We start from the raw sequence: 12,988 nt of genomic DNA, 5'->3' as shown, positions 1-12,988 counted from the left end.
TAAAGAATAAGCCTCTCCTGCAATATCATTCCCTCAAGTCCTGTTAACATCCTGGTGAATCTCTTCTCCATCCTTTCCAAATAAACAACTCCACAGATATGGATCAGGTAGGACTGATCCCTTGCAGAGAATGTTTCTGATTGATTTTCCTTTTTGCAGAACTGGAATGTGTAAATGAAAATTGCTCCAGTATATATGTGCTGATAGAATCCATTGGCCAAGCGTAGGGCTAAGCATATGTGTTCCAGAGGCACATATTCAGGGACCGGTACACCACACCATGCTGCCTGCACACCAATGCTTCAATTATGTTTAGTAATGAGATTTTAGATTAAAATATTTTTTGTAGCACAAAAAAAATCATTGCTCAACATGATTGAATTTCCAATTAATGTATTTAAGCATTGCAATACAGAGCTTAAAACTGGATTTCAAAAATAAAATGTCATCACTGCTTTCATAGCTCATAAGATAATAATCCCAAAAAATGTGATTCAAATTTTAAAACCACTTTTATCTCCTTCACTTGCAACTTTCTCAGCTTTGTCCTTAACTGTTTAAATGAGAAATTCTGGCTCAAAAGCCAGTGAGAGATTGTCCTAATTTTAGGAATAAGGCTTTTTTATTAAATATTACCTCAACATCTTATATTATTTTGCTACAAAATCAATTATTCCATGAAGAATTTCAGTACAATTTCAGTTCAGATTAATGCTTCGAACCCCTCTCATTAACAGTCTCAATTTAGCATTGACAATATTTCACAAAATATTCCCAAGTATTGTCCACAAATAGTGATTAAGCCAGTGCATCAATGATTCTTACCTCTATTTTTACTTGTTTACAATACTGGCAAGCACACTATCATTCTCCATCCATCTTAGTCCCGAAGAAGAGGTGATGGGCATTTCTTTAGAACCATCGTAAAGACACTCACACAATAGCACTAATAAAGGATTTATACAATTTTTCCCTCAAATAATAAAAATATATTGTTGTCTGACTTGCCAGAACATGTGTTTTCATACCATTGTTGCTTTTGTCCTTTATTGTGAAACCACGAAGTTGAGGTATAAACTGTTGTTTTTGATGTGTTTTAGCTATTTGAAGATTAAAAACTATTGAACTCAGAATTAAATTTAATGATGTTAATTCTAATATGTTCCTCCCATTAATCTATATTTTATTGTATCTCAATTACTTTATCCTCATTTTCTAAGTTTCAGTCACCATACCACATGTCTGACTTTACTAGGCCTACATTACCCTTAGCCCCATGGTAGCATGCATGCGAAGGGTGGAAAGGAGACACAAACTCGAGGAGTCGAAGTTGAAGACTGACTCATTACACTGGCAGTTCTGCTTATATTCTCTCCTCACTGCTGACGACAAGTGACATCACAGTAGCGCTGATCTCCGATTGGGCGGCGTTCCCACCATTGCTCGCTGTTTCCCGCTGAGCGGGTGGTCACCTGGGATGAAGGTGATCGATGAGTCTGTCCCGTTTCAAGTCGAGAGCGATGCATCCGACTTCGCCCTGGCAGCCACCTTGAACCAGGCCAGTCGGCCTGTAGCCTTCTTCTCCAGAACCCTCCAGGGTCCGGAGAGTAGACACTCCTTGATCGAGAAGGAGGCCCAGGCCATAGTTGAAGCAGTGCGTCGTTGGAGACATTACCTCGCTGGGAGGCGCTTTACACTGTTGACTGATCAACGCGCGGTCTCCTTCATGTTCAGCAACACCCAGCGTGGTAAGATAAAAAATGACAAAATCGCCAGATGGAGAATCAAACTCTCCACCTTTAACTATGACATCCTGTACCGGCCTGGTAAGCTCAACGACCCACCTGAAGCACTCTCCAGGGGGATGTGCTCCAGCATACAGATGGACAGACTACAGAACTCCATGAGGCGCTCTGTCATCCAGGGGTCACTAGGTTTGCTCACTTTGTCAAGGTGCACAACCTACCCTACACAGACGAGGAGATCCGCTCCATGACCCGAGCCTGTTCGGTGTGCGCTGAATTGCAAGCCCCACTTCTTCCATCTGGATAACTCCCACGTTATCAAAGCCACCCGCCCCTTCGAGCATCTTAGCGTAGACTTTAAGGGGCCCCTACCGTCGACCAACCGTAATACCTACATCCTTACAGCCATCGACGAGTACTCCCGCTTCCCATTCGCTGTGGCCTGCCCAGACACCACTGCCACCTCAGTGATACAGGCCCTTCACAGTATTTTCGCCATCTTCAGGTACCCCAATTCCATCCACAGTTATAGGGGGTCCTCATTCATGAGCGCAGAGCTGCGACAGTACCTTCTGGAGTGTGGTATTGCTTCAAGCAGGACCACGAGCTATAACCCACGCGGTAAAGGCCAGGTCGAGAGGGAGAATGCCACCACATGGAGAGCAGTTACACTGGCTCTCTGGTCTAAAGGTCTCCCCACCTCTCACTGGCAGGAGGTTCTCACTAGTGCTTTACACTCCATCCGCTCCCTCCTATGTACTGCAACAAATGCCACCCCCCACGAAAGGATGTTCCTTTTCCCGAGGAAATCCGAATCAGGAACGACTGTACCGGCATGGCTCACCGTCCCTGGCCCTGTCCTTTTGCGACGCCACGTCCGGCACTCAAAGAACGACCCCTTGGTCGACCGAGTGACTCTACTCCACGCGAACCCACATTACGCCTACGTTGAGTTCCCAGACGGGCAGGAGGACACTGTTTCGGTGCGGGACCTAGCTCAGGACGCGGTAGACCCAGCAAACCCCCCAACCCAACCTTCCCCAACTCTTTATTCCCCAGGCCCCGTGCCGCAACAGAAGGACCAACAACACCCCAACGATTCGGGCCACCCTGCCGACAACACGACTGGGGAATTGAGTGACGGAGCAGTCGCACCCGACGAGCCCGCTGGCGACACCACTCCAGCGACCCCAATCCCGGCACCACGGCAGTCACACCGGTTGGTCAGACCCCCTGAACGCTACAGTCCTTGACCCCTTCCTTTCATTCTCTCCCTCGTTTTTGTTTTTTTTTTCCAGGGTCAGTTCTCCAAGAAGGGGTGAATGTGATAGTACAGATCTATCACCAATGTACATAGTGTATATAGTTACTGTATCTAGACTGTGCTTACAGCGATTGGCTGAGAGCTAAGCCACACCTATTGTCTGGGCCTTAAAGGGTTGTGTCCCTAGCCAGGTCGGATCATTCCGGACTGGTCGGCCACCTGTGAAGAGCTCCTGTCTTTTGCTAATAAAAGCCTTGGTTTGGATCAACAAGTCTTTGGTTCTTTCGACGAGCTCTACAAAGTGCGAATACAGAAAGTTCCCTTCCAATATCCTCCATGATAACACAGCGCATAAAATCAAACTCAAATTTTCTGTACTGAATGTGCAAAATGTCTATCATATGATAGATACCTGAATAGATGAAGGTATTTGATCTAATTGCCATTACAGATCAAAGCCGGATGATTGGCATCTCAGCCAGATTGTTAGAATGAAGAAGGTGGTCGTCAGGTACCAACAGTTATGGTGAAGTGGAGGAAAGAAGAATTGAGGCTGTCTATGGTAACAAAAGACATGGTACGTATTACTGAAGCAGGTTCAAAGGGCCTTGGGCCTTACTGCTCATTTTAATTCTAATGTTGATGCTATCATTAAAGTGAGTAGACAGCAGAGACTCTAGACGGAATCAAATCTCACAGAACTTAGATGCCTAATTTTGGTAAGTGTTTTCTGCATGCCTTGAAGAAGCAGATTGTGGTAATCCACTGTAAAGTATATCTATCTGGTCAAGCATGCCTATTGGCCAGTTGAACCTGTGGCTCCTCCCCACGGTTATAAAGGTGGCTGTTCCACAGCCCCCTGCAACTCAGTGCAGACAACACGAACAGTAGGGATATGCTATGTTCTCAAGTGAATTCAAACCTATTGGTTTCTCCACAATAGTCTCCTGAGTGACTGATGGTGCATCACAGATATTGAAGCAAACCAAAATTTGGAAACTTTAATTTTTGTACATGGAAAAGCAGTCTTGGAAAAGCCACAATATTGAATTGGAGACCAGTTTCTGAACATTACTTTCTTGAAGTGATAAAAGATTAACTCACTTTGCAACTGCATCTGAGTTAAAAGTGAGAATTAATCAATAATCCAATCATTAGGGAACATCTATCAATGAGAATAAAGCTACTGACTCCAATATTGGGTTAAATGGGTATAAGGATAAGAGAAAAAAAAACATGAAAAAATGATAGAAGCTTAAAAACATAAATAATATCAACAGGATTCACGAAGCAGAAAGACTGCAATGAAGATACAGAAAAGAAATATGAAAAAAATCTAATTACAAATGTGCTCAGAAAAAGAGGATGGTGTTGCGGCCTGCTAACTGGGACAAGACCCAGTACACAAAATGGCAGTCCAACGCGGCAACCATGACCTGGATTTGATTCAATCGAAAGCCGCTGTGGCTTCGGTCGAGAGGGGAAAGGAGGTGGTCTTGATAAGAGGACGCGCCTTGTCGGCGTAGTGTGGAACCCATTGGGCATAATACGAGAAAAGGCCCAGGCAGCGTTTGAGAGCTTTCTGGGTATGGGGGGGGGGGGGGTGGGGTAAGTCCATTAGGGGAAGCATGCGGTCAGGATCTGGCATGACTATCCCGTTCTCCACCACGCAACCTAGAATAGCGAGTCGTGTGGTCCGGAAGACACACTTGTCCAAATTGTAAGTCAGGTTCAGCCGACGGGCAGTTTGAAGAAATTTGTCTAGGTTGGCGTTGGGGTCTTGCATGTTGTGGCCGCAGATGGTGATATTGTCCAGATACGGGAAGGTAGCAGTTAGCCCGTTCTGGTCCACCATCCTGTCCATTTCCCGCTGGAAGACCGCGACACCATTCGTGACCCTGAATGGTACCCTGAGAAATTGATATAGCCGCCCATTTGCTTCAAAGGCCGTGAATGGTCGGTCCTCGCAGCGGATCGGGAGCTGGTGGTAGGCCGAGCATAGATCAATAGTGGAGAAAATGCGGTATTGGGCAATCTGCTTCACCACATCCGTGATGCGTGGCAGGGGGTACGCATCCAGGAGCGTGAAGCGGTTAATGGTCTGGCTATAGTCGACCACCATCCGTAGTTTTTCCCCGTTCTTGACAACCACCACCTGGGCTCTCCAGGGGCTTGAACTGGGTTCGATGATGCCCTCATCCAGCAATCTACGCACCTCACTCCTAATGAATTGCCTGTTTTCGTAACTATATTGCCGACTTTTGGTGGCCACAGGCTTCCAGCCAGGGGTGAGGTTTGCGAAGAGTGCTGGCGGGGCAATCTGGAGTGTGGAAAGGCCGCAGGATTGGCCCCGGGGCACGGGGGTGGGTTGCTTGGTTGCTTCGGGGGTGGGGCGATGGCAGACCGAGAGGGGGGCGTGGGGTCCCCCAAAGTGTAGGGACACCGTTTGGAATTGACACTGGAAGTCTAATCCCAGCAACACTGGGGCGCACAATTGGGGAAGGATGAATAATTTGAAGTGGGTGACCGTTACGCCCTGTACTTTCAGCATGGCGATGCAATACCCCTTTATCCCAGTCGAGTGCGACCTCGTCGCTAATGAGAACCTCTGGGTAGTGGGGATAATGTCAAGTCCCCAACGGAGAGCCAGATCTGGCTGGATAAAACTGTCAGTTGACCCAGAGTCAAATAAGCAATTGGTGTAGTGTCCATGCAATTTAATCAGTTCCATTGCTCTGGTGAGGGGATGAGAGCATTGCTGGTTTAGTGTTATTGAAGCAGTTGACAGGGGAATTTTGCGCGATGATGTCACGCAACGGGATGACGTCACGCAACGGGATGACGTAGTCAACGCTCGAGGAGCAGGTTGGAGGACCTCCCTGAAGTGCTGTTGTGGCGGCGTCGGCGGGTGAATGGTATGCAGTGGGGTTTGGAGTTGCTCGTGATTGGCGGTGGGTAGGTCGTTGGTCGCGGAGGTCGGGCCCTGGCGGTCGTCGCCGATGGATGCTAGGGTGAGTACCTGGTTGGCCGCGGCGGTGGCTGTGGCAGCGGTAGCAGCAGTGGTAGCGTCGGCCCCGGGGGTGTCTGTGGTGGCGGCAGCAGCGGCGGTAGCGTCGGCCCCGGTGGTGTCTGTGGCGGCGGTAGCAGCAGCGGTAGCGTCGGCCCCAGGGGTGTCTGTGGCGGCGGCAGCAGCGACGGTAGCTTCGAGTGTTCTGCACAGGGGCGAGAGGCGGGCCAACACCATAGTTGCGAGGGTGGGCTGCCCCTTCTGGGTTCAGCGCCTCCGTGACGTCAGGCGTTGCCGTGCATGGGAGCCCTTGCTCTCATTGGACGAGAGCTCTGGGGAAGAAGAGTTTGAAAGGGATAGTGGCGATTGTGCTTCACACGAGGCACTGTGTTTGCTGGCGGCCATTTTAGACCTACAGACTGCAGCAAAGTGGCCCTTTTTAAGGCACTTCTGGCACCTGGCTTTTCTTGCTGGGCACTGGGACCTGCTGTGTTTGTCCCTCCCGCAGAAATAACATTTTGGGTTCGCAGGGGGCAGGGTAGCAGCAGCCGACAGGCCGTCAGGGGTAGCTTAGAAGGGCACTCTACTCACATCAGAACGTGGGGTCCAGTCCCTAGAGAACTCGGTAGACTTTATGGCTGCATCCTCCATTGTGATTGCAATCCGGGCCACGTCCTCTAGTTTTTCTACCCCTTGTTCGAGCAAGCGCAGCCTCACTTCATTTGATCGGAGCCCGGCCACATAGGCATCCCGGACAAGATCATTTGTGATCTCGGCAGCAGTTTTGTCCACACAGTTACAGTCCTTGCCCAAATTCCTTTAATACTTGTAATTATGCCCTGCTGGACTCGTCTGGCTGTTGCTTCCTCGACGCAAGCATGAGCCAGGCATGAACTCTGTTCACCGGTTGATTATACAGTTCTTTCAGTACCTTTATGGCTGCGGTGTAAGTGGTCTCATCCTGGATGTTCTCGTAGACTCTCAAGGACACCATAGACAACAATGATGTTAGACGCTGGTTATCCTCCTCCACCTCAATGAGCCTCAGGAAGTTTTCAAAGTTCAGCAGCCAGAACTTAAAGGCTTTGAACGCTGTAGCTGACTGTGGGTCGATATCAAGTTTTTCTGGGCGAGTTAAACGCTCCATCCCTTTCAAAAAAAATTCTTTTCGCTAATAAAATTGTAGAGCTCGTCGAAAGAACCAAAGACTTGTTGATCCAAACCAAGGCTTTTATTAGCAAAAGACAGGAGCTCTTCACAGGTGGCCGACCAGTCCGGAATGATCCGACCTGGCTAGGGACACAACCCTTTAAGGCCCAGACAATAGGTGTGGCTTAGCTCTCAGCCAATCGCTGTAAGCACAGTCTAGATACAGTAACTATATACACTATGTACATTGGTGATAGATCTGTACTATCACACACTTGCACAGCAAAAAGCAGGTTATCATCTAATTTGCCTGCTCCTTCACAAGAAGCACAGGATAAGTTCACCCTGACTGACTCAATTCAACAACTGGTTATCCTTTAAGCACACTGGAAAAGTGCAAATACATTGTTAATGTCATGACAAATCTTACTTTCTGTCAAACAACTTTTCTTGCACTGGAAATTCAGTTTACCTCTCATTCTCTCTGACCAACATTACTACAGAATTTAATTATGGTTGGCCAATGTGGTATTAAAGAGGTGCCACCATAAACCTTTTTAAGGTTGCGCTGAATCCATTTGATACTAAGCTAATCAGGAAAAGAATCATTAAGTGTTTTTTAACCACCGTGACAGTCCTGCTACCTTGAAGGTTCTGCGGTCCCTTTTTTTCTCATATTACCCAGTCTACTCCCGTTTACTCTATACCCCCTCGCCTTGTTACAGCACCAAATGCATTACCTCATTATCTCTGGGCACACTATCATTTGTCATTCTGCTGCCTGACGTACCAGTCCATCAGTATCTTCCTGCAAACTAAAACTTTCCTTTCTGCCTTCATTCATATGGGTAATTTTCATGTCATCTGCAAACTTTCTCTTACGCCCTTTCTTTCAGGTATTTATTTCAAAAAAACAAGAGACTGACAACTGAGACTTGTTAGGAAGCCAATGGTAACAAACTTCCAGACATATAACATCTCATCAAACAGTTCCCCTGAGCCATTTCCTGCTGAAGCAGTTTTGGATCTAATTTGCTACTTTCCTTTGGGCCCATGTCTTTTTTCTGGTCATGTGAAATTCTGTCAGAAGCCTTGCGATAATTCATGCAGATGAAATCAAAAACACTGCCCTTTATCAACCCTCCTTAAAAGAGTTAATCAAGTCAATCAGAAAAAGCATTCCTTTAACAAGTGTATACTAATTGCTCCAATTAATTTTTGTCTCTCTGAATGAAGGTTCATACTCATCCTTAACTGCAATGATTTGCCTGCTATCAGTATGAAATGAACTGGAATACAATTACTTGGCTCATCCCTTCTTTCCCCTTCAAACAATTTTGTATCAATTTTGTATTATTTGATGATTCCTTTAAACTTCTGATTAACTGCCATTTTTTTCCACTTTACTTTCTTTGTTGACTTCCCATCCCCATATCAAGCTGATCCAACCCTTTCCTGGCATTTCTACCCTCAAGGATATCTGTCGGGAATGTTGAAGGAACTATAGACAACACTTTCCAAGTTCTAGTATTTCCCAATTTCAAAGTATGTCATCTTCAAAGAGGCGTGCATAATGAAATTCCAAATTACTATCTTATTAATCCAATAAACCAAACTTTGTAGATGCAGCATGAAGTGACTATAATTTTTTGATAAAATGGATAAACATTTTGCATAACTTTGCAGTGATATTTTCATAATGACGAATAAACATAGTGTATAATGATATAATGATATTCAACTTCAAACAGATATAAGAATAGATGAAATTAAGACAAAATAAGATGAATTAAGATGAATTCAAAGAAAAGTATCTCGAGCTTATGTCCCATTTATAATTCTTCGAAGAATGAGATGGAAGCTCTTGGTCTACTCGGATATTGACATATGGCATCATAGTCACAATGGTAACACTACAAACAATACTTTTCCTTAAAGGGGTAGGCACAAAATTAACTACAAATCAAAAACACAAGGTTAACCTTTACAGGAACCAATCCTAAATTGGAACTTTCACCAAATTAACGAAGATAGTTGGGGCAGAGTCATTGCTGTCATTTAGGAGAAGGTTGGATGTGTACATGGAGGAGAGGGGGTTTGAGGGTTATGGGCAGAGAGCGGGAGGGATGAGCTAGTGGAGTTGTTCAAGTGAACCAGTGCAGACTTGAAGGGCCGACATGGCCTGTGTCCACGCTGTAAATGGTTATATGGTTATATAGTGGACAGAAAATGCATTGCAGTCACCTAGAAATCAAACTCTTGCCTGGGTGTAGACCGACTACATGTGGAAATACAAAAGTCCATCCTCCTGAAAAAAAAACATATAATTTGAGAAATAGTTACAGCACATTTTCAAATATAGAGCCCATATATATACAATATAGGTATTGTGGGTTAATTCTGTTCTTTTTCTAATCACTACTCCCTATGACCTCACCTAATGGAGCAAATAAATACTTGATGATTAAGTCCTTGGTGTTCCTTAGTACAATCCAGTAGTTTTATTTTTCTTTCCTTTTAGTATGTTATTGCATAATATTAACTTGTATAAACAATGATTGATTTTACTTTTGGAGTTGGGGAGGGTATTAGTTTTAAGAGGGGGTGTAAATCTTCTTTGTAGTCAATCTGTATAAAAATGAAGGATGTACATGTATGAAAACTTTAAAGTATTCAAAAAAATATCTGTCCCTGTTCTGCTGAGATTTGATCTCTCCAGTCTATAAAGGTTGCAACTTGTGACAGTGGAGGTATGGATCATAAAGTTTTTTGACAGCTGTACGATTTGGGTCACAGAGAATGTAAAATTTGGTGTTTTATCATTTTAAGATGATGACCTTTCATCACAATGAACATCAGTGAGAAATCAAAGCTGTTTTAAGCTTCAGGGAAGGGAGAGATCTAGAAAAAACAAAGGAAAAGACTGTAATAGAATGGAAACCAAGATGAACTGAATGACACATCTGGCTGAGGGAGAGTGGTCATTGATAGTCTATCTGGAAAAGATGTTCAGTCGAAGGTGAGAAACAAAAATGGGGAAGGATAGGGGAAGAGAGGGAAAACAGTGTTGGAACTGTGAGATTTCAAATATACTGGAAACCTAAAATAAAACAGAGACCATTAGAAATATTCAGCAGGAAACAGTTGTGAAGAGAAAGAAAATGGAGAATTAATCTTATGGATTGATGATTCTTCACCAGAATTGGCCAGTCTGATACAAACTGGAAAGGTAACACTGGACGACAATTTTTTTTCAACAGGTTTGATTCCTGAAAAAAGAATTAGGGATTATGATAGATAACTTCAAGCTGAACACAAAGATAATTTCAGATTTGCTGTGAAACAAATGAAGTTGGAGAAACATTAAATTAACTTTTATTGAATTTAGCATGTTTAATCGCATAATGATGGTGACACATTGCGTTAGTTTAATTGCTTTGCCGCTGATTTTTGTTTGTACTCAGCATTGAATACCTCTCGTGTCAGTGTCCAACAATCGATATCTACCAATGATGTAGTCCAGTTGCTCTGATATCGCTTTTCCATGGTCGCAATGTCCTCATGAAGCCTTTTACCATGATTGTTACTGACTGCTCCAAGATCAGTAGGGAAGAAGTCCAAATGTGAATGCAGAAGAATGATTTTTCAGTGACAGAAAATCACAAAAATAGGTTATATCTCAAAAAAAAGGTATGTGGAAAATTTTAAGGTGATTTTCATGATCAGGGTCCAAAATCCATAAAATGGATCCAAAAGTTTTCAAGAATCAATTTTTTTTATTGTCCAGTGTGATCTGAAATTCTTGAACTCAATGTGAATGAAGCCTGTCAAAACCAAGTCCAAGAAATAAGCCCTGTCCCTTGGACTTCATTTCCAGAGATGGACAAGATTGTTTCAGATGGTGATGCTGCTGCTATTGCGTGGCTGGGAGGAGGAGCAGGACCATGGCTTTTCTACTCTTCTCTGCAGGTTCCAACTGCCAGGCTGACTGCCCTTCCTGATAGTCTCTGGTTCAGGGTTAATATCCTGTGGACCTGCAGAAAATGGATCAGCAGGGATCTTTCTTATCAAAATTCTCAAGAGGTCAGTGTCCTGGAAGGCAGTACCCAAGGATGACAGACAGACATGGAGGTTTGTGGGCATTAAGGAAGCAGCAGGTTAGTGTAAGGTTCCAGAGTGAGAAGGTACCACTTCCCCCACCCCCCTTCCCCCCCACCACGGAGGAGCTACAAATAGACAGAGAAGTGAAGCCACAGCAGTGGGCCATGTAAATGATTAGAATGCTGTTGCTGGGGAGGGTTCTGTCTGTCCCACTAGCTTGGGCCGATCAGCCAATGCAGCCTGATGACCACCTGCTCTGAGAACCAGGGATCAGGATCCATGTTGGTGTGATGACAAGCAAGCCTCCTGAAAGGCCTCAGATGCTAACAGGGACTTGAAATGAGGGGACACTGATAATGGTGCTGAATTACTTAGTATCTCCTTGTATGGACAAAGGAAGGAAAGATTTCTTGTGTATACAACATGAAACTGGAGGAACTCAGCAGGTCAGGCAGCATCCATGGAGTCAACATTTTGAGTTGGGTCCACTGATAAAAGATCCCAACCCAAAACAGTGACTGACCATTTCTCCCCACAGATACTGCCTGCCTGAGTCCCTCCTTCATGTTGTTTGGTCAAGGTTCCAACGTCTTCAGGTTTTTTTTGTTTCTCTTCCAGACTTTTGATTACCATGTATACGTGACCATAAATTGAATCTTGATACAGAGAAGTCAAAGTGGGAGAGGAATGGGGAAATTCCATCTAGAAGCTCAGAATCACTCTTGTAGGGTGAAAGAAAATGCTGCAAAGCAGTCACCACAGCGTTGCTTGTATTCCCCATTTTGCAGGAGACCATAAGAACTGAATCCAGTGAACTAAATAGAAAAAAATAACTTACACCAAAATGGTATGATCAATAAGCTGACATGACAATCTCATGCAGGAGTAAATAAAGTTGAATCCATTATTAGGAATGCACTTTGCAAGTATTGCTATGATATTATTAGTTTCCATGTTTATTATTTACACTTTACAGGATAAACATTACACTTAAAACTGTCGAAGTTTACAAAAGATAGAGCAATGTGCATTGCATCGATTTTTAAAAATCATGTAGTGAGCTTGCTAACAAAGTGAAAGAACAAGGCTAGCAGTCACTGGGCTCGTTGGAATTCATGAGCTTAATTTTGACTACCACGTTGCCACTTTTAAGGCATTCTAATCTCCTGCCCCTGCACACCGGAAATTGCATCATTGTGATGTAAGTGCGCTGCCTGCACGCATGTGGACCCTGAGCTTCTACTGGAAAAGAAGTCCGCACGATGCCATCTTTGATGTGGTTGCTCTGATGGCGTGCACGTAATACACGGAGCCAGTTCACCTGGCCACCAAATATGTACGTCACCACAACCAGATATTTTATTTATTCGCTGTGTGTGGAAGCAGCCATCTTTTTTTTTTAAAGTTCCCCTCAATAAGGCAATAAAAGTTTTGGAGGCGAACATGAAAAATCCAGCACTTGTTCTTCAGCTTTGCCAGTTAATCAAATTGTGTTTTTAAAACAGCTTCAAGTGATAGATTTACTAATGCCACATTATCCTGGTGAGACTTTTCCATGAAATTATAAGCAGACAATAATTGCTTGGAGATCAAGAGATGAAAGCATTCTGACCATCAAGTCAGCAAGTCATAAATTCTTTGATGGGATCTAAGCCCTCAGATATATAGAATATTGTCTTGAAATTGGTTTGCACCTTTTTTTTGTGTGTCTACAAAAGCATG

The 12,988-nt window shown here is 44.2% G+C and overlaps 1 long non-coding RNA gene across 6 annotated transcripts in view; it reads left to right on the top strand.

The window, feature by feature from the left end:
- Positions 1–12,988, top strand: part of LOC138758007 (uncharacterized) — a 76,757-nt gene that overhangs the window by 16,808 nt on the left and 46,961 nt on the right. The window contains exons 3-5 of one of the 6 annotated variants that reach the window (XR_011354034.1): positions 3,461–3,586; positions 10,630–10,855; positions 11,885–12,180. The exons of the other annotated variants lie outside the window; for them this stretch is intronic. This is a non-coding gene — a long non-coding RNA (uncharacterized lncRNA). Of the gene's footprint in view, positions 1–3,460; positions 3,587–10,629; positions 10,856–11,884; positions 12,181–12,988 lie in introns of those variants that run through there. 6 annotated transcript variants of the gene reach the window in all.

Source organism: Narcine bancroftii, chromosome 3, assembly GCF_036971445.1.
Source record: "Narcine bancroftii isolate sNarBan1 chromosome 3, sNarBan1.hap1, whole genome shotgun sequence".
Lineage (NCBI taxonomy): Eukaryota > Metazoa > Chordata > Chondrichthyes > Torpediniformes > Narcinidae > Narcine > Narcine bancroftii.
The sequence above is the reverse complement of the archived record's forward strand: the minus strand, read 5'-3'. Positions and strand labels throughout refer to the sequence as shown.